The sequence below is a fragment of the Pleurodeles waltl genome, chromosome 7 (genome assembly GCF_031143425.1).
Source record: "Pleurodeles waltl isolate 20211129_DDA chromosome 7, aPleWal1.hap1.20221129, whole genome shotgun sequence".
In the NCBI taxonomy this organism is placed as follows: Eukaryota; Metazoa; Chordata; class Amphibia; order Caudata; family Salamandridae; genus Pleurodeles; species Pleurodeles waltl.
In genome coordinates this window covers 431,851,866-431,868,135 of record NC_090446.1, presented here as the reverse complement: position 1 = coordinate 431,868,135, position 16,270 = coordinate 431,851,866, and the positions used below count along the sequence as shown (strand labels likewise).

General features: G+C 42.4%; 1 long non-coding RNA gene across 1 annotated transcript in view; it reads left to right on the top strand.

The window, feature by feature from the left end:
* LOC138304148 (uncharacterized) overlaps window positions 1-16,270 on the top strand; it is a 28,755-nt gene extending 12,485 nt beyond the window's left edge. Inside the window, exons 3-6 of the long non-coding RNA XR_011205507.1 lie at window positions 3,910-4,135; window positions 7,855-8,080; window positions 11,482-11,707; window positions 16,219-16,270. This is a non-coding gene — a long non-coding RNA (uncharacterized lncRNA). The remainder of the gene's footprint in view (window positions 1-3,909; window positions 4,136-7,854; window positions 8,081-11,481; window positions 11,708-16,218) is intronic.

Sequence of the window (16,270 nt, the reverse complement as noted above, 5' to 3'; positions counted from 1 at the left end):
TTGAGGTCTTTCCTGCAGTTGTTTGCACTTCTGGAGAATCGATAACCGTCGTTCCTCCGAAGGAAACACCTTTCCTAGCCTGGTATCTACAATGGCCCCTAAGTAATGCAACCTCTGAACAGGTGTTGCTGTAGATTTCAGGAGATTGACTTGAAGACCAAGTTTTTGCAGCAGTTGTAGAGTCCATTCGAAATGTTGCTGTGTCTCGAGACAACTGGAGGCCTTTATGAGCCAATCGTCTAGATAGGGGTAGACGAATATTCGCTGTTTCCTCAAGTGGGCGGCTACTACCGCCATGCATTTGGAAAAAGTTCTTGGCGCTGATTTTAGGCCGAAAGGTAGAACTGCAAATTGGTAATGGCGTTTTCCGACAGTGAACCTTAGGAATTTTCGATGTTTCTTGGTTACTGGGATGTGAAAGTAAGCGTCGCAAAGATCTATCGCACATAGCCAGTCGCCCTGACGTAGATGTGGATAAATTTGGTGTAAGGCTAACATCCTGAATTTTTCTTTGCGAATCCATTTGTTTGCTGTCCTCAGATCTAAGATGGGACGAAACTCTTGTTTGTCTTTTTTCGGTACAAGGAAATATCTCGAATAAATCCCCTTCCCTTGCTGGCTGATGGGAACGGGTTCTATGGCTCTTTTTTGCAATAGGATATTGACCTCTAACTGTAGAGCTTCGAGATGGCGGTTGGCTGTTTTGGGTGGAACAGATGGTGGAGGACTGGTGAATCTGAGAGCGTAACCATGTCTCACAATATTCAATACCCAGGCGTCTGTTGTGATGCGTAGCCACTCGTCCAGATGATTTGAGATACTTCCCCCTACCGGAGTGGATAACGGAGGAGGGGGAAGCAAAGATTCAGGGCTTAGACGTGGGAGCCTGTCGAGTTGCCTGAGTTTGAGGTGTTGAACGACCCCTTGTCGACCTTCGCTGAGTAGAGAAACCCCTTTGATACTGCTGTTGTTGCTGTTGCTGGGGGCGCGAAGACATCCAGTGTGGCGACTGATACCGGTGGGTGAAAAGTCGTCGTTGATATGGCCGGAAAACCTTTCTTTGTTCTTTCGGTCTTTCCATCCCTACCGCTTTCAAGGTATCTAGTTCAGCTTTCATTCTAGCCATCTCGTCATCGGCATGAGAACCGAACAAGGTGGAGCCCGAGAAAGGCAGGTTTTGTATTCTCTGCTGCGCTTCAGGTTTGAGTGATGTAAGTCTCAACCATGCATGCCTTCTGAGCGCTATCCCGTGTGCATAATTGTGTGCGGATAGCACCGAAGAGTCAGCTGCAGCACTTATAATTTGGTTAGACACCATGGATCCCTCACCCACGACCTCCAGGAAATCTTCCCTTTTATCCTTAGGAAGATGTTCCGCAAACTGTATTAAAGAGTCCCAGAGGGCACGATCGTACCGCCCTAATAACGCAGTAGCGCTGGCTGCCTTCATCGTGACGGCTGCAGTAGAGCATACTTTTCGTCCTGCAGCATCTATCTTTCTGCTCTCTTTATCTGGAGGTGAAGAAGAAGATGGTGAGGTTGAATGCAGTTTCTTTGCCGCTACTATGACCACCGAATCAGGAACTGGGTCCGACCTCAAGAATAGAGGATCTTGTTCTGGTGGACGATATTTTTTAATAAGTCTGGAAGGAGCAGACTTTGTTGCGGCCGGTGCAAGGAAAATATCCATTGCTGGTTCAAGGAGACCTGGAACCAGTGGAAGCAAAGGTCTGGAAGATGTCCTGTGATGCAAGGTCTCGAAGATCACTGACGTCGATGGGGCAGGTACCGCCAGCGGGATGTTCAGCTTGGTTGCCCCTCGTACTAAGACCTCCTGGAACGTATTCACATCATCTATGGGGGACACTCTCGGGGACGGTGAGTCCGATAGGGTTGGAGAGTAGTCCCGTGTAGACGAAGAAGAACGCCTGTGATGTGAATGCTGAGATCTCTGTGGGTCATGACGGTGTCGAGAGGAAGAAGAGCGTCTAGAGGAATGTCCCGAACGTCTTACAGACCGCGTTGGAGTCCTCAAAACAGACTCTACAGGCGGAGCCGGAAGAGGCGCCGTAGGTGTTACTGGCGTCTGTGGCAATGGTGATTGTCGAGGAGAGAGTTGTGGAGACGCTGGAAGGAGGATGATTGAAGCCGAGGATTCTGAGGTTGTATAAACCCTCCTAGGTCTTTTTGATTGTCTCGACGTCGACACACTCCTCGACGTCGAAGTACGGTGACGGCGAGTGTCCTTCGCCGTCGATTCTTCTCGCCGTTGAGAATCTCTCGACGACGACCCTCGACGTCGCCGTGATGACGGTGAACGTCTACGACGTCGAGCACCCCTCGACGTTGATCGATCTCGCCGTTTCGACGGCGAACCGGATTCAGATCTCCTCGACGTGGAACGTCCTCGCCGTGTCGACGGTGACCCAGATCTCGACGGCGAAAGTCCACGCCGTCTCGACGGCGAAATCGTCGTCGACGGCGAGCGATGTCTCTTTCTCGCCGGCGAACCACTCCTCGACGGCGAGCATGTTGGCGCCGTTCCTTGCCTCGACGTCGACGCCCTCGACGTCGTCGGAGACCTGTGCCGTTTTTGAGCCGGTCTGGTCGGAGTTATAGAGGAACCAGTGTGAGCCCTGGTAGAAGACTGACCTTCTCCTCGCTCTGTGGTAGAATGACCACTTTTCCTCCTGTCCTCTTTCGCCTGGAGTCGGATCTTCTTCCTGTCACGAAGGGTCCTTCTGGAGAAGGTTTTGCAGATGTCACACGACTCCGGTTTGTGGCTGGATGGAAGGCAAATTATGCAGACCCGATGTGGATCTGTTTTGGCCTTTTTTCTGCCACAAGAAGGACATTTGTCAAACAGTGAAGGCATTTCTGAAGTAGAAAAACCTCAAAATTCTGTCAGAATCTAACAGAAAAAAGCAGAAAATTATCACTCAATGTTAAAAACGTCGAGTGAAAATGAAATTCAAAAGATTTTAAATGAATTTCTGTCACAAAAGGATTTTGTGAGGTAGAGCTCAATGCTTCAGGGTCCTGTCAGAAAGGAGCCGGAAAAAAGAACTGAGGCAACTGCCTTTTGCTGTGCATGATGGGAAACAGGAAGACTTTACTTTCTTAAAGGCACAGCTCTATTTTCATTCTGTATAATGGCAGCCTATGGGCTACACTGCCCTACATTGTTTTATTCTCATGAGAGGTGTAAATAAAATATGAGAATGTATTTATTTATGTATTTATAGAATAAATAGAGGTTTAAACGTGAAATTTACACTACAACTGTTTTTTTCTTCTAACAATTTGGCCTGTGTAGCTGTTCACATAGGCTGCACATTGTTATTCTTAAGTGTTTTTCACAGACCTTTTTGTCAAGGAGCTGATGATTGCACTTAAGAATATACTACACAACAGTGCTCCGGGGTCCCCGCAGGCGCGCGGAACTATTCAGTGCTTATGACTATACATGGAAATCCCCTACGAGAGAATGTGCTGTTATCAAATGTTCCACAATTCCTATACTTTGTGGTAGTTTACATGCTGTATCACTTTCTAAGCTTAAACAAGCCTTTTAAAGGGATATACGTTCTGACCTAAGGCAGAAAAATGCTCATATTTGAATCTAGATTTAGGTCAATGAAAACAGCGTTTAAATGCAGCGGGGATTGTTTTAAACATCATTTGGCCTTCTTTAGCATAAAAGCGAACAAGTAATATTTGTGTTGAAAATTAACGGATAATGAGCTAGGAAATGCTTCAGAACAGTAGAAAATGTGCTGTTATCAACTTTTCCATCATTCTCATAATTCACAGTTGTTTATATGCATCATCACTTTCTAAGAATAAATAAGACTTTACCTCCAGGAAAAGCAAACAGGTAGTCAATCTGAATCCAAGTTCCTTTTGCAGCACTGAGCGGCTGAACAACAATCCATCCATCTTGATATCTTCAACTGCTGAGAACCTCACGTCATTTCGGCGCACTCGATTAGCCGCCATCTTCGCAGAGATCCCTTCTGGAAGGGTGCCCGACTTCACGCTGTAGAACAGAGCTCCACTCGCTGGAAACACTGGAACTTCCACCTCGCATACCACAGAGAAAACAACCACGTCACCATGATGTCTCCCCTGCCAGGTAAGTCTTTAAAGTAAGCCCACAAACGCCCACGAACAGCCATGTTCTGTATATAGTATTACTACAGGTAATTCTGGACCCTGCTAAGTGAGGGTGGTGTCCTTATCTGAAGGCCTTCGACTGGAACAACCCTTAGCCTAAGACAATTTGGAAACTTTAGAAATCTTCTGAAGACCATTTGTTGAAAGTCCTACATCGTACCACTATGGAAGCCCAGAGAAGTAATCATGGGAGGAGATTATTTGCATAGGACAGCCCCTATCTCAATCCTGTGATTATGCTGCAGTTGCCATATAACATCACTAGAGGGCAGCAGCATCAACATAAATCCAAAGAGAGGCTTTAAATCTGCTTGCTGAACTAGCTCTTGTTCTTGTTGGTTTTTGTAGAGCCTGTACAATGGAATAGTGAATGAGTATCTAGGAATGATTGGACTGTAGTTGTGGTGATGGGGTTGCAGGATTTGGAAGGGAAACTGTAAGAAAAAATTGATTAATGCTTGCTCCCCATTGAAATGACTCCTGTCTTAGCAAAGATAGGAGTCATGCCCCCTTGCCCAATGGCCATGCCCAGGGGACTTATGTCCCCTGGGCATGGTCATTGGGCATAGTGGCATGTAGGGGGGCACAAATCAGGCCCAAAACTAAACGCCACCAAAACAAAACGAAAAAATACTTACCTGAACTTACCTGAAATTCCCTGGGATGGGTCCCTCCATCCTTGGGCGTCGTCCTGGGGTGGGCAAGGGTGGCAGGGGGTGTCCCTGGGGGCATGGGAGGGCACCTCTGGGCTCCTTCCGAGCCCACAGGTCCCTTAACGCCTGCCCTGACCAGGCGTTAAAAAATGACGCAAAAGCGGCTGGACGTCATTTTTTTTGACCCGCCCACTCCCGTGCGTCATTTTTTTAGAAGGGAACGCCTACCTTGCATATCATTAGCGCAAGGTAGGTGTCCACGCTAAAAAATGACGCAAACTCCAAGATCTTTGGCGCTAGACAGGTCTAACGCAAAGTATAAATATGGAGATAGCTTTGCGTAGGATTTGCGTTAAAAAAAACGATGCAAATCTGCACTAAGGCAGAAAAATGCTCATATTTGAATCTGGATTTAAGTAAATGTAAACAGCGTTTAAATGCAGTGGGAATTGTTTTAAACATCATTTGGCCTGCTTTAGCATAAAAGCGAGCAAGTGATATGTGTCTCGCAAATCGGGGGCATATTAATACTCCGTTTGCGCCAAATTTGCATCGTTTTTTTCGACGCAAATTCGGCGCAAAACTAACGCCATATTTATACTTTGGCGTTAGACGCGTCTAGCGCCAAAGTATGAGGAAAGAGCGTCATTTTTTTGCGTGAACGCCTTCCTTGCGTTAATGAGATGCAAGGTAGGCGTTCCCGTCCAAAAAAATGACTGACACAAATGCGTCGTATTTATACTCCTGGGCAAAAATCACGCCCGGGAGTGGGCGGGGCAAAGAACCCCGCATTTGCGCCTCTTTTTAACGACTGGGTCAGGGCAGGCGTTAAGGGACCTGTGGGCTCAAAATGAGCCCACAGCTGCCCTCCCATGCCCCCAGGGACCCCCCCTGCCACCCTTGCCCACCCCAGGAGGGCACCCAAGGATGGAGGGACCCATCCCAGGGACATTCAGGTAAGTATAATTTTTTATTTTTTTTAATTTTTTTTGGCATAGGGGGCCTGATTTGTGCCCCCCTACATGCCTCAATGCCCAATGACCATGCCCAGGGGACATAAGTCCCCTGGGCATGGCCATTGGGCAAGGGGGCATGACTCCTGTCTTTACTAAGACAGGAGTCATGTAAATGGCATCTGGGCGTCGTTAAAAATGGCGCAAATCGGGTGGAGGCGATTTTTTTGCGTCAACCTGACTTGCACCACTTTAAGACGCCCTAACGCCATTTTCCCCAACGCCGGCGCTGCCTGGTGTACGTGGTTTTTTTCCACGCACACCAGGCAGCGCCGGTCTGCTAGCGCCAGCTAACGCCATTCAATAAATACGGCGCCCGCATGGCACTTCAGAATGGCGTTAGCCGGCGCTAAACTTTTTGACGCTAAACTACGTTAGCGCAGTTTAGCGTCAAAAAGTATAAATACGGGCCTTAATGGTTAATGAGCTAGGAAATGCTTCAGAACAGTAGAAAATGTGCTGTTATCAAATGATCCACCATCCTTTTACTTTGCGGTAGTTTATATGGTTTACCACTTTCTAAGCTTAAATACGCCTTTTAGAGGGGCTATACATGTTCCCCTAAGGCAGATAATGCTCATATTTGAATGTGGATTAAAGTAAATGAAAACAGCTTTTAAATCCAGCGGGGAGTGTTTTAAACACCATTTGGCGTGCTTTAGCATACAAGCGAGCAAGTGATATGTGTCTCGAAATTAAATGGTTAATGAGCTAGGAAATGCTTCAGAACAGTAGAAAATGTGCTGTTATCAAATGATCCACCATCCCTTTACTTTGCGGTAGTTTATATGGTTTACCACTTTCTAAGCTTAAATAAGCCTTTTAGAGGGGATATACATGTTCCCCTAAGGCAGATAATGCTCATATTTGAATGTGGATTAAAGTCAATGAAAACAGCTTTTAAATCCCGCGGGGAGTGTTTTAAACACCATTTGGCGTGCTTTAGCATACAAGCGAGCAAGTGATATATGTCTTCAAAATTAATGGCTAGTGAGCGAGGAAATGCTTCAGAACAGTAGAAAATGTGCTGTTATCAAATGTTCCACAATTCCTATACTTTGTGGTAGTTTACATGCTGTATCACTTTCTAAGCTTAAACAAGCCTTTTAAAGGGATATACGTTCTGACCTAAGGCAGAAAAATGCTCATATTTGAATCTAGATTTAGGTCAATGAAAACAGCGTTTAAATGCAGCGGGGATTGTTTTAAACATCATTTGGCCTGCTTTAGCATAAAAGCGAACAAGTAATATTTGAATTGAAAATGAATAGTTAATGAGCTAGGAAATGCTTCAGAACAGTAAAAAATGTGCTGTTATCAAATGTTTCACCATTACTTTACTTTGTGGTAGTTTATATGGTTTACCACTTTCTAAACTTAAATAAGTCTTTTAGAGGGATATATATGATCCCCCCTAAGGCAGATAATGCTCATATTTGAATGTGGATTAAAGTCAATGAAACAGCTTTTAAATCCCGCGGGGAGTGTTTTAAACACCATTTGGCGTGCTTTAGCATACAAACGAGCAAGTGATATATGTCTTCAAAATTAATGGCTAGTGAGCGAGGAAATGCTTCAGAACAGTAGAAAATGTGCTGTTATCAACTGTTCCGCCATTCCTTTACTTTGTGGTAGTTTATATGGTTTACCACTTTCTAAGCCTTAATAAGCCTTTTGGAGGGATATACATGCTGCCCTAAGGCAGAAAAATGCTCATATTTGAATCTGGATAGAAGTCAATGAAAACAGAGTTTAAATGCCGCGGGGAGTGTTTTAAACATCATTTGGCCTGCTTTAGCATAAAAGCTAGCAAGTGATATTTGTCTCGAAAATTAACGGTTAATGAGCTAGGAAATGCTTCAGAACAGTAGAAAATGTGCTGTTATCAACTTTTCCATTATTCTCATAATTCACAGTTGTTTATATGCATCAGCACTTTCTAAGAATAAATAAGACTTTACCTCCAGGAAAAGCAAACAGGTAGTCAATCTGAATCCAAGTTCCTTTTGCAGCACTGAGCGGCTGAACAACAATCCATCCATCTTGATATCTTCAACTGCTGAGAACCTCACGTCATTTCGGCGCACTCGATTAGCCGCCATCTTCGCAGAGATCCCTTCTGGAAGGGTGCCCGACTTCACGCTGAAGTACAGAGCTCCACTCGCTGGAAACACTGGAACCTCCACCTCGCATACCACAGAGAAAACAACCACGTCACCATGATATCTCCCCTGCCAGGTAAGTCTTTAAAGTAAGCCCACAAACGCCCACGAACAGCCATGTTCTGTATATAGTATTACTACAGGTAATTCTGGACCCTGCTAAGTGAGGGTGGGGTCCTTATCTGAAGGCCTTCGACTGGAACAACCCTTAGCCTAAGACAATTTGGAAACTTTAGAAATCTTCTGAAGACCATTTGTTGAAAGTCCTACATCGTACCACTATGGAAGCCCAGAGAAGTAATCATGGGAGGAGATTATTTGCATAGGACTGCCCATTTCTCAATCCTGTGATTATGCTGCAGTTGCCATATAACATCACTAGAGGGCAGCAGCATCAACATAAATCCAAAGAGAGGCTTTAAATCTGCTTGCTGAACTAGCTCTTGTTCTTGTTGGTTTTTGTAGAGCCTGTACAATGGAATAGTGAATGAGTATCTAGGAATGATTGGACTGTAGTTGTGGTGATGGGGTTGCAGGACTTGGAAGGGAAACTAAGAAAAAATTGATTAATGCTTGCTCCCCATTGAAATGACTCCTGTCTTAGCAAAGATAGGAGTCATGCCCCCTTGCCCAATGGCCATGCCCAGGGGACTTATGTCCCCTGGGCATGGTCATTGGGCATAGTGGCATGTAGGGGGGCACAAATCAGGCCCAAAACAAAACGCCACCAAAACAAAACGAAAAAATACTTACCTGAACTTACCTGAAATTCCCTGGGATGGGTCCCTCCATCCTTGGGCGTCCTCCTGGGGTGGGCAAGGGTGGCAGGGGGTGTCCCTGGGGGCATGGGAGGGCACCTCTGGGTTCCTTCCGAGCCCACAGGTCCCTTAACGCCTGCCCTGACCAGGCATTAAAAAATGACGCAAAAGCGGCTTGACGTCATTTTTTTTGACCCGCCCACTCCCGTGCGTCATTTTTTTTAGAAGGGAACGCCTACCTTGCATATCATTAGCGCAAGGTAGGTGTCCACGCTAAAAAATGACGCAAACTCCAAGATCTTTGGCGCTAGACAGGTCTAACGCAAAGTATAAATATGGAGAAAGCTTTGCGTAGGATTTGCGTAAAAAAAAAACGACGCAAATCCGGCGCTAACAGAGTAAAAATATGCCCCTAAATATGCAGATAATGCTCATATTTCAATCTGGATTAAAGTCAATGAAAACAGTTTTTAAAAGCAGCGGGGAGTGTTTTAAACATCTTTTGGCGTGTTTTAGCATACATGAGAGCAAGGGATATTTGTCTTCAAAATTAACGGCTATTAAGCTCGGAAATGCTTCAAAACATTAGATAATGTGCTGTTATCAACTTTTCCATCATTCTCGAACTTCATAGTTGTTTATAAGCATTATCACTTTCTCAGCTCAAATAAGTCGTTTAGAGCGGTAGTCGTGCTCTCCTATTGCAGAAAATCCTCGTATTTGAATCTGGATTGAAGACAATGAAAACAGAGTTTAAAGACCGCGGGGACTGGTTTAAACACCATTTGGCGTACTTTAGCATACAAGCGAGCAAGTGATATTTATGTAGAAAATTAATGGTTAGTGAGCTAGGAAATGCTTCAGAACAGTAGAAAATGTGCTGTTATCAAATGATCCACCATCCCTTTACTTTGCGGTAGTTTATATGGTTTACCACTTTCTAAGCTTAAATAAGCCTTTTAGAGCGATATACGTGCTGCCCTAAGACAGAAAAATGCTCATATTTGAATCTGGATTTAAGTCAATGAAAACAGCGTTTAAATGCAGTGGGAATTGTTTTAAACATCATTTGGCCTGCTTTAGCATAAAAGCGAGCAAGTGATATGTGTCTCGAAATGTAATGGTTAATGAGCTGGGAAATGCTTCAGAACAGAAGAAAATGTGCTGTTATCAAATGTTCCACAATTCCTATACTTTGTGGTAATTTACATGCTGTATAACTTTCTAATCTTAAATAAGCCTTTTAGAGGGATATACGTTCTGCCCTAAGGCAGAAAAATGCTCATATTTGAATCTGGATTTAGGTCAATGAAAACAGCGTTTAAATGCAGCGGGGATTGTTTTAAACATCATTTGGCCTTCTTTAGCATAAAAGCGAACAAGTAATATTTGTGTTGAAAATGAATAGTTAATGAGCTAGGAAATGCTTCAGAACAGTAAAAAATGTGCTGTTATCAAATGTTTCACCATTCCTTTACTTTGTGGTAGTTTATATGGTTTACCACTTTCTAAATTTAAATAAGCCTTTTAGAGGGAAATATATGATCCCCCCTATAGCAGATAATGCTCATATTTGAATGTGGATTAAAGTAAATGAAAACAGCTTTTAAATCCCGCGGGGAGTGTTTTAAACACCATTTGGCGTGCTTTAGCATACAAGCGAGCAAGTGATATATGTCTTGAAAATTAATGGCTAGTGAGCGAGGAAATGCTTCAGAACAGTAGAAAATGTGCTGTTATCAAATGTTCCACAATTCCTATACTTTGTGGTAGTTTACATGCTGTATCACTTTCTAAGCTTAAACAAGCCTTTTAAAGGGATATACGTTCTGACCTAAGGCAGAAAAATGCTCATATTTGAATCTAGATTTAGGTCAATGAAAACAGCGTTTAAATGCAGCGGGGATTGTTTTAAACATCATTTGGCCTTTTTTAGCATAAAAGCGAACAAGTAATATTTGTGTTGAAAATGAATAGTCAATGAGCTAGGAAATGCTTCAGAACAGTAAAAAATGTGCTGTTATCAAATGTTTCACCATTCCTTTACTTTGTGGTAGTTTATATGGTTTACCACTTTCTAAATTTAAATAAGCCTTTTAGAGGGAAATATATGATCCCCCCTCTAGCAGATAATGCTCATATTTGAATGTGGATTAAAGTCAATGAAAACAGCTTTTAAATCCCGCGGGGATTGTTTTAAACACCATTTGGCGATCTTTAGCATACAAACGAGCATGTGATACATGTCTTCAAAATTAATGGCTAGTGAGCGAGGAAATGCTTCAGAACCGTAGAAAATGTGCTGTTATCAACTGTTCCGCCATTCCTTTACTTTGTGGTAGTTTATATGGTTTACAACTTTCTAAGCTTAAATAAGCCTTTTGGAGGGATATACATGCTGCCCTAAGGCAGAAAAATGCTCATATTTGAATCTGGATAGAAGTCAATGAAAACTGAGTTTAAATGCCGCGGGGAGTGTTTTAAACATCATTTGGCCTGCTTTAGCATAAAAGCTAGCAAGTGATATTTGTCTCGAAAATTAACGGTTAATGAGCTAGGAAATGCTTCAGAACAGTAGAAAATGTGCTGTTATCAACTTTTCCATCATTCTCATAATTCACAGTTGTTTATATGCATCATCACTTTCTAAGAATAAATAAGACTTTACCTCCAGGAAAAGCAAACAGGTAGTCAATCTGAATCCAAGTTCCTTTTGCAGCACTGAGCGGCTGAACAACAATCCATCCATCTTGATATCTTCAACTGCTGAGAACCTCACGTCATTTCGGCGCACTCGATTAGCCGCCATCTTCGCAGAGATCCCTTCTGGAAGGGTGCCCGACTTCACGCTGTAGAACAGAGCTCCACTCGCTGGAAACACTGGAACCTCCACCTCGCATACCACAGAGAAAACAACCACGTCACCATGATGTCTCCCCTGCCAGGTAAGTCTTTAAAGTAAGCCCACAAACGCCCACGAACAGCCATGTTCTGTATATAGTATTACTACAGGTAATTCTGGACCCTGCTAAGTGAGGGTGGTGTCCTTATTTGAAGGCCTTCGACTGGATTAACCCTTAGCCTAAGACAATTTGGAAACTTTAGAAATCTTCTGAAGACCATTTGTTGAAAGTCCTACATCGTACCACTATGGAAGCCCAGAGAAGTAATCATGGGAGGAGATTATTTGCATAGGACTGCCCCTATCTCAATCCTGTGATTATGCTGCAGTTGCCATATAACATCACTAGAGGGCAGCAGCATCAACATAAATCCAAAGAGAGGCTTTAAATCTGCTTGCTGAACTAGCTCTTGTTCTTGTTGGTTTTTATAGAGCCTGTACAATGGAATAGTGAATGAGTATCTAGGAATGATTGGACTGTAGTTGTGGTGATGGGGTTGCAGGATTTGGAAGGGAAACTGTAAGAAAAAATTGATTAATGCTTGCTCCCCATTGAAATGACTCCTGTCTTAGCAAAGATAGGAGTCATGCCCCCTTGCCCAATGGCCATGCCCAGGGGACTTATGTCCCCTGGGCATGGTCATTGGGCAAAGTGGCATGTAGGGGGGCACAAATCAGGCCCAAAACAAAACACCACCAAAACAAAACGAAAAAATACTTACCTGAAATTCCCTGGGATGGGTCCCTCCATCCTTGGGCGTCCTCCTGGTGTGGGCAAGGGTGGCAGGGGGTGTCCCTGGGGTCGTGGGAGGCACCTCTGGGCTCCTTCCGAGCCCACAGGTCCCTTAACAAGCCTGCCCTGACCAGGGGTTAAAAAATGACGCAAAAGCGGCTGGACGTCATTTTTTTTGACCCGCCCACTCCCGTGCGTCATTTTTTTAGAAGGGAACGCCTACCTTGCATATCATTAGCGCAAGGTAGGTGTCCACGCAAAAAAATGACGCAAACTCCAAGATCTTTGGCGCTAGACAGGTCTAACGCAAAGTATAAATATGGAGATAGCTTTGCGTAGGATTTGCGTAAAAAAAAACGACGCAAATCCGGCGCTAACAGAGTAAAAATATGCCCCTAAATATGCAGATAATGCTCATATTTCAATCTGGATTAAAGTCAATGAAAACAGTTTTTAAAAGCAGCGGGGAGTGTTTTAAACATCTTTTGGCGTGTTTTAGCATACATGAGAGCAAGTGATATTTGTCTTCAAAATTAACGGCTATTAAGCTCGGAAATGCTTCACAACATTAGATAATGTGCTGTTATCAACTTTTCCATCATTCTCGAACTTCATAGTTGTTTATAAGCATTATCACTTTCTCAGCTCAAATAAGTCGTTTAGAGCGGTAGTCGTGCTCTCCTATTGCAGAAAATCCTCGTATTTGAATCTGGATTGAAGACAATGAAAACAGCGTTTAAAGACCGCGGGGACTGGTTTAAACACCATTTGGCGTACTTTAGCATACAAGCGAGCAAGTGATATTTATGTAGATAATTAATGGTTAGTGAGCTAGGAAATGCTTCAGAACAGTAGAAAATGTGCTGTTATCAAATGTTCCACCATTCCTTTACTTTGTGGTAGTTAATATGGTTTACCACTTTCTAAGCTTAAATAAGCCTTTTAGAGGGATATACATGCTCCCCTAAGGCAGATAATGCTCATATTTGAATGTGGATTAAAGTCAATGAAAACAGCTTTCAAATCCCGCGGGGAGTGTTTTAAACACCTTTGGCGTGCTTTAGCATACAAGCGAGCAAGTGATATATGTCTTCAAAATTAATGGCTAGTGAGCGAGTAAATGCTTCAGAACAGTAGAAAATGTGCTGTTATCAAATGTTCCACAATTCCTATACTTTGTGGTAGTTTATATGCTGTATCACTTTCTAAGCTTAAATAAGCCTTTTGGAGGGATATACATGCTCCCCTAATGCAGATAATGCTCATATTTGAATGTGGATTAAAGTCAATGAAAACAGCTTTCAAATCCCGCGGGGAGTGTTTTAAACACCTTTGGCGTGCTTTAGCATACAAGGAGCAAGTGATATATGTCTTCAAAATTAATGGCTAGTGAGCTAGGAAATGCTTCAGAACAGTAGAAAATGTGCTGTTATCAAATGTTCCACCATCCTTTACTTTGTGGTAGTTAATATGGTTTACCACTTTCTAAGCTTAAATAAGCCTTTTAGAGGGATATACATGCTCCCTAAGGCAGATAATGCTCATATTTGAATGTGTATTAAAGTCAATGAAAACAGCTTTCAAATCCCGCGGGGAGTGTTTTAAACACCTTTGGCGTGCTTTAGCATACAAGCGAGCAAGTGATATATGTCTTCAAAATTAATGGCTAGTGAGCGAGTAAATGCTTCAGAACAGTAGAAAATGTGCTGTTATCAAATGTTCCACAATTCCTATACTTTGTGGTAGTTTATATGCTGTATCACTTTCTAAGCTTAAATAAGCCTTTTGAGGGATATACATGCTCCCCTAATGCAGATAATGCTCATATTTGAATGTGGATTAAAGTCAATGAAAACAGCTTTCAAATCCCGCGGGGAGTGTTTTAAACACCTTTGGCGTGCTTTAGCATACAAGGAGCAAGTGATATATGTCTTCAAAATTAATGGCTAGTGAGCGAGTAAATGCTTCAGAACAGTAGAAAATGTGCTGTTATCAAATGTTCCACAATTCCTATACTTTGTGGTAGTTTATATGCTGTATCACTTTCTAAGCTTAAATAAGCCTTTTAGAGCGATACACGTGCTGCCGTAAGGCAGAAAAATGCTCATATTTGAATCTGGATTTAAGTCAATGAAAACAGCGTTTAAATGCAGTGGGAATTGTTTTAAACATCATTTGGCCTGCTTTAGCATAAAAGCGAGCAAGAGATATGTGTCTCGAAAATTAATGGTTAATGATCTAGGAAATGCTTCAGAACAGTAGAAAATGTGCTGTTATCAAATGATCCACCATCCCTTTACTTTGCGGTAGTTTATATGGTTTACCACTTTCTAAGCTTAAATAAGCCTTTTAGAGCGATATACGTGCTGCCCTAAGGCAGAAAAATGCTCATATTTGAATTTGGATTTAAGTCAATGAAAACAGCGTTTAAATGCAGTGGGAATTGTTTTAAACATCATTTGGCCTGCTTTAGCATAAAGGCGAGCAAGTGATATGTGTCTCGAAAATTAATGGTTAATGATCTAGGAAATGCTTCAGAACAGAAGAAAATGTGCTGTTATCAAATGTTCCACAATTCCTATACTTTGTGGTAGTTTATATGCTGTATCACTTTCTAAGCTTAAATAAGCCTTTTGGAGGGATATACATGCTCCCCTAATGCAGATAATGCTCATATTTGAATGTGGATTAAAGTCAATGAAAACAGCTTTCAAATCCCGCGGGGAGTGTTTTAAACACCTTTGGCGTGCTTTAGCATACAAGGAGCAAGTGATATATGTCTTCAAAATTAATGGCTAGTGAGCGAGTAAATGCTTCAGAACAGTAGAAAATGTGCTGTTATCAAATGTTCCACAATTCCTATACTTTGTGGTAGTTTATATGCTGTATCACTTTCTAAGCTTAAATAAGCCTTTTAGAGCGATATACGTGCTGCCCTAAGGCAGAAAAATGCTCATATTTGAATCTGGATTTAGGTCAATGAAAACAGCGTTTAAATGCAGCGGGGATTGTTTTAAACATCATTTGGCCTTCTTTAGCATAAAAGCGAACAAGTAATATTTGTGTTGAAAATGAATAGTTAATGAGCTAGGAAATGCTTCAGAACAGTAAAAAACTGTGCTGTTATCAAATGTTTCACCATTCCTTTACTTTGTGGTAGTTTATATGGTTTACCACTTTCTAAATTTAAATAAGCCTTTTAGAGGGAAATATATGATCCCCCCTCTAGCAGATAATGCTCATATTTGAATGTGGATTAAAGTCAATGAAAACAGCTTTTAAATCCTGCGGGGATTGTTTTAAACACCATTTGGCGATCTTTAGCATACAAACGAGCATGTGATACATGTCTTCAAATTAATGGCTAGTGAGCGAGGAAATGCTTCAGAACCGTAGAAAATGTGCTGTTATCAACTGTTCCGCCATTCCTTTACTTTGTGGTAGTTTATATGGTTTACAACTTTCTAAGCTTAAATAAGCCTTTTGGAGGGATATACATGCTGCCCTAAGGCAGAAAAATGCTCATATTTGAATCTGGATAGAAGTCAATGAAAACTGAGTTTAAATGCCGCGGGGAGTGTTTTAAACATCATTTGGCCTGCTTTAGCATAAAAGCTAGCAAGTGATATTTGTCTCGAAAATTAACGGTTAATGAGCTAGGAAATGCTTCAGAACAGTAGAAAATGTGCTGTTATCAACTTTTCCATCATTCTCATAATTCACAGTTGTTTATATGCATCATCACTTTCTAAGAATAAATAAGACTTTACCTCCAGGAAAAGCAAACAGGTAGTCAATCTGAATCCAAGTTCCTTTTGCAGCACTGAGCGGCTGAACAACAATCCATCCATCTTGATATCTTCAACTGCTGAG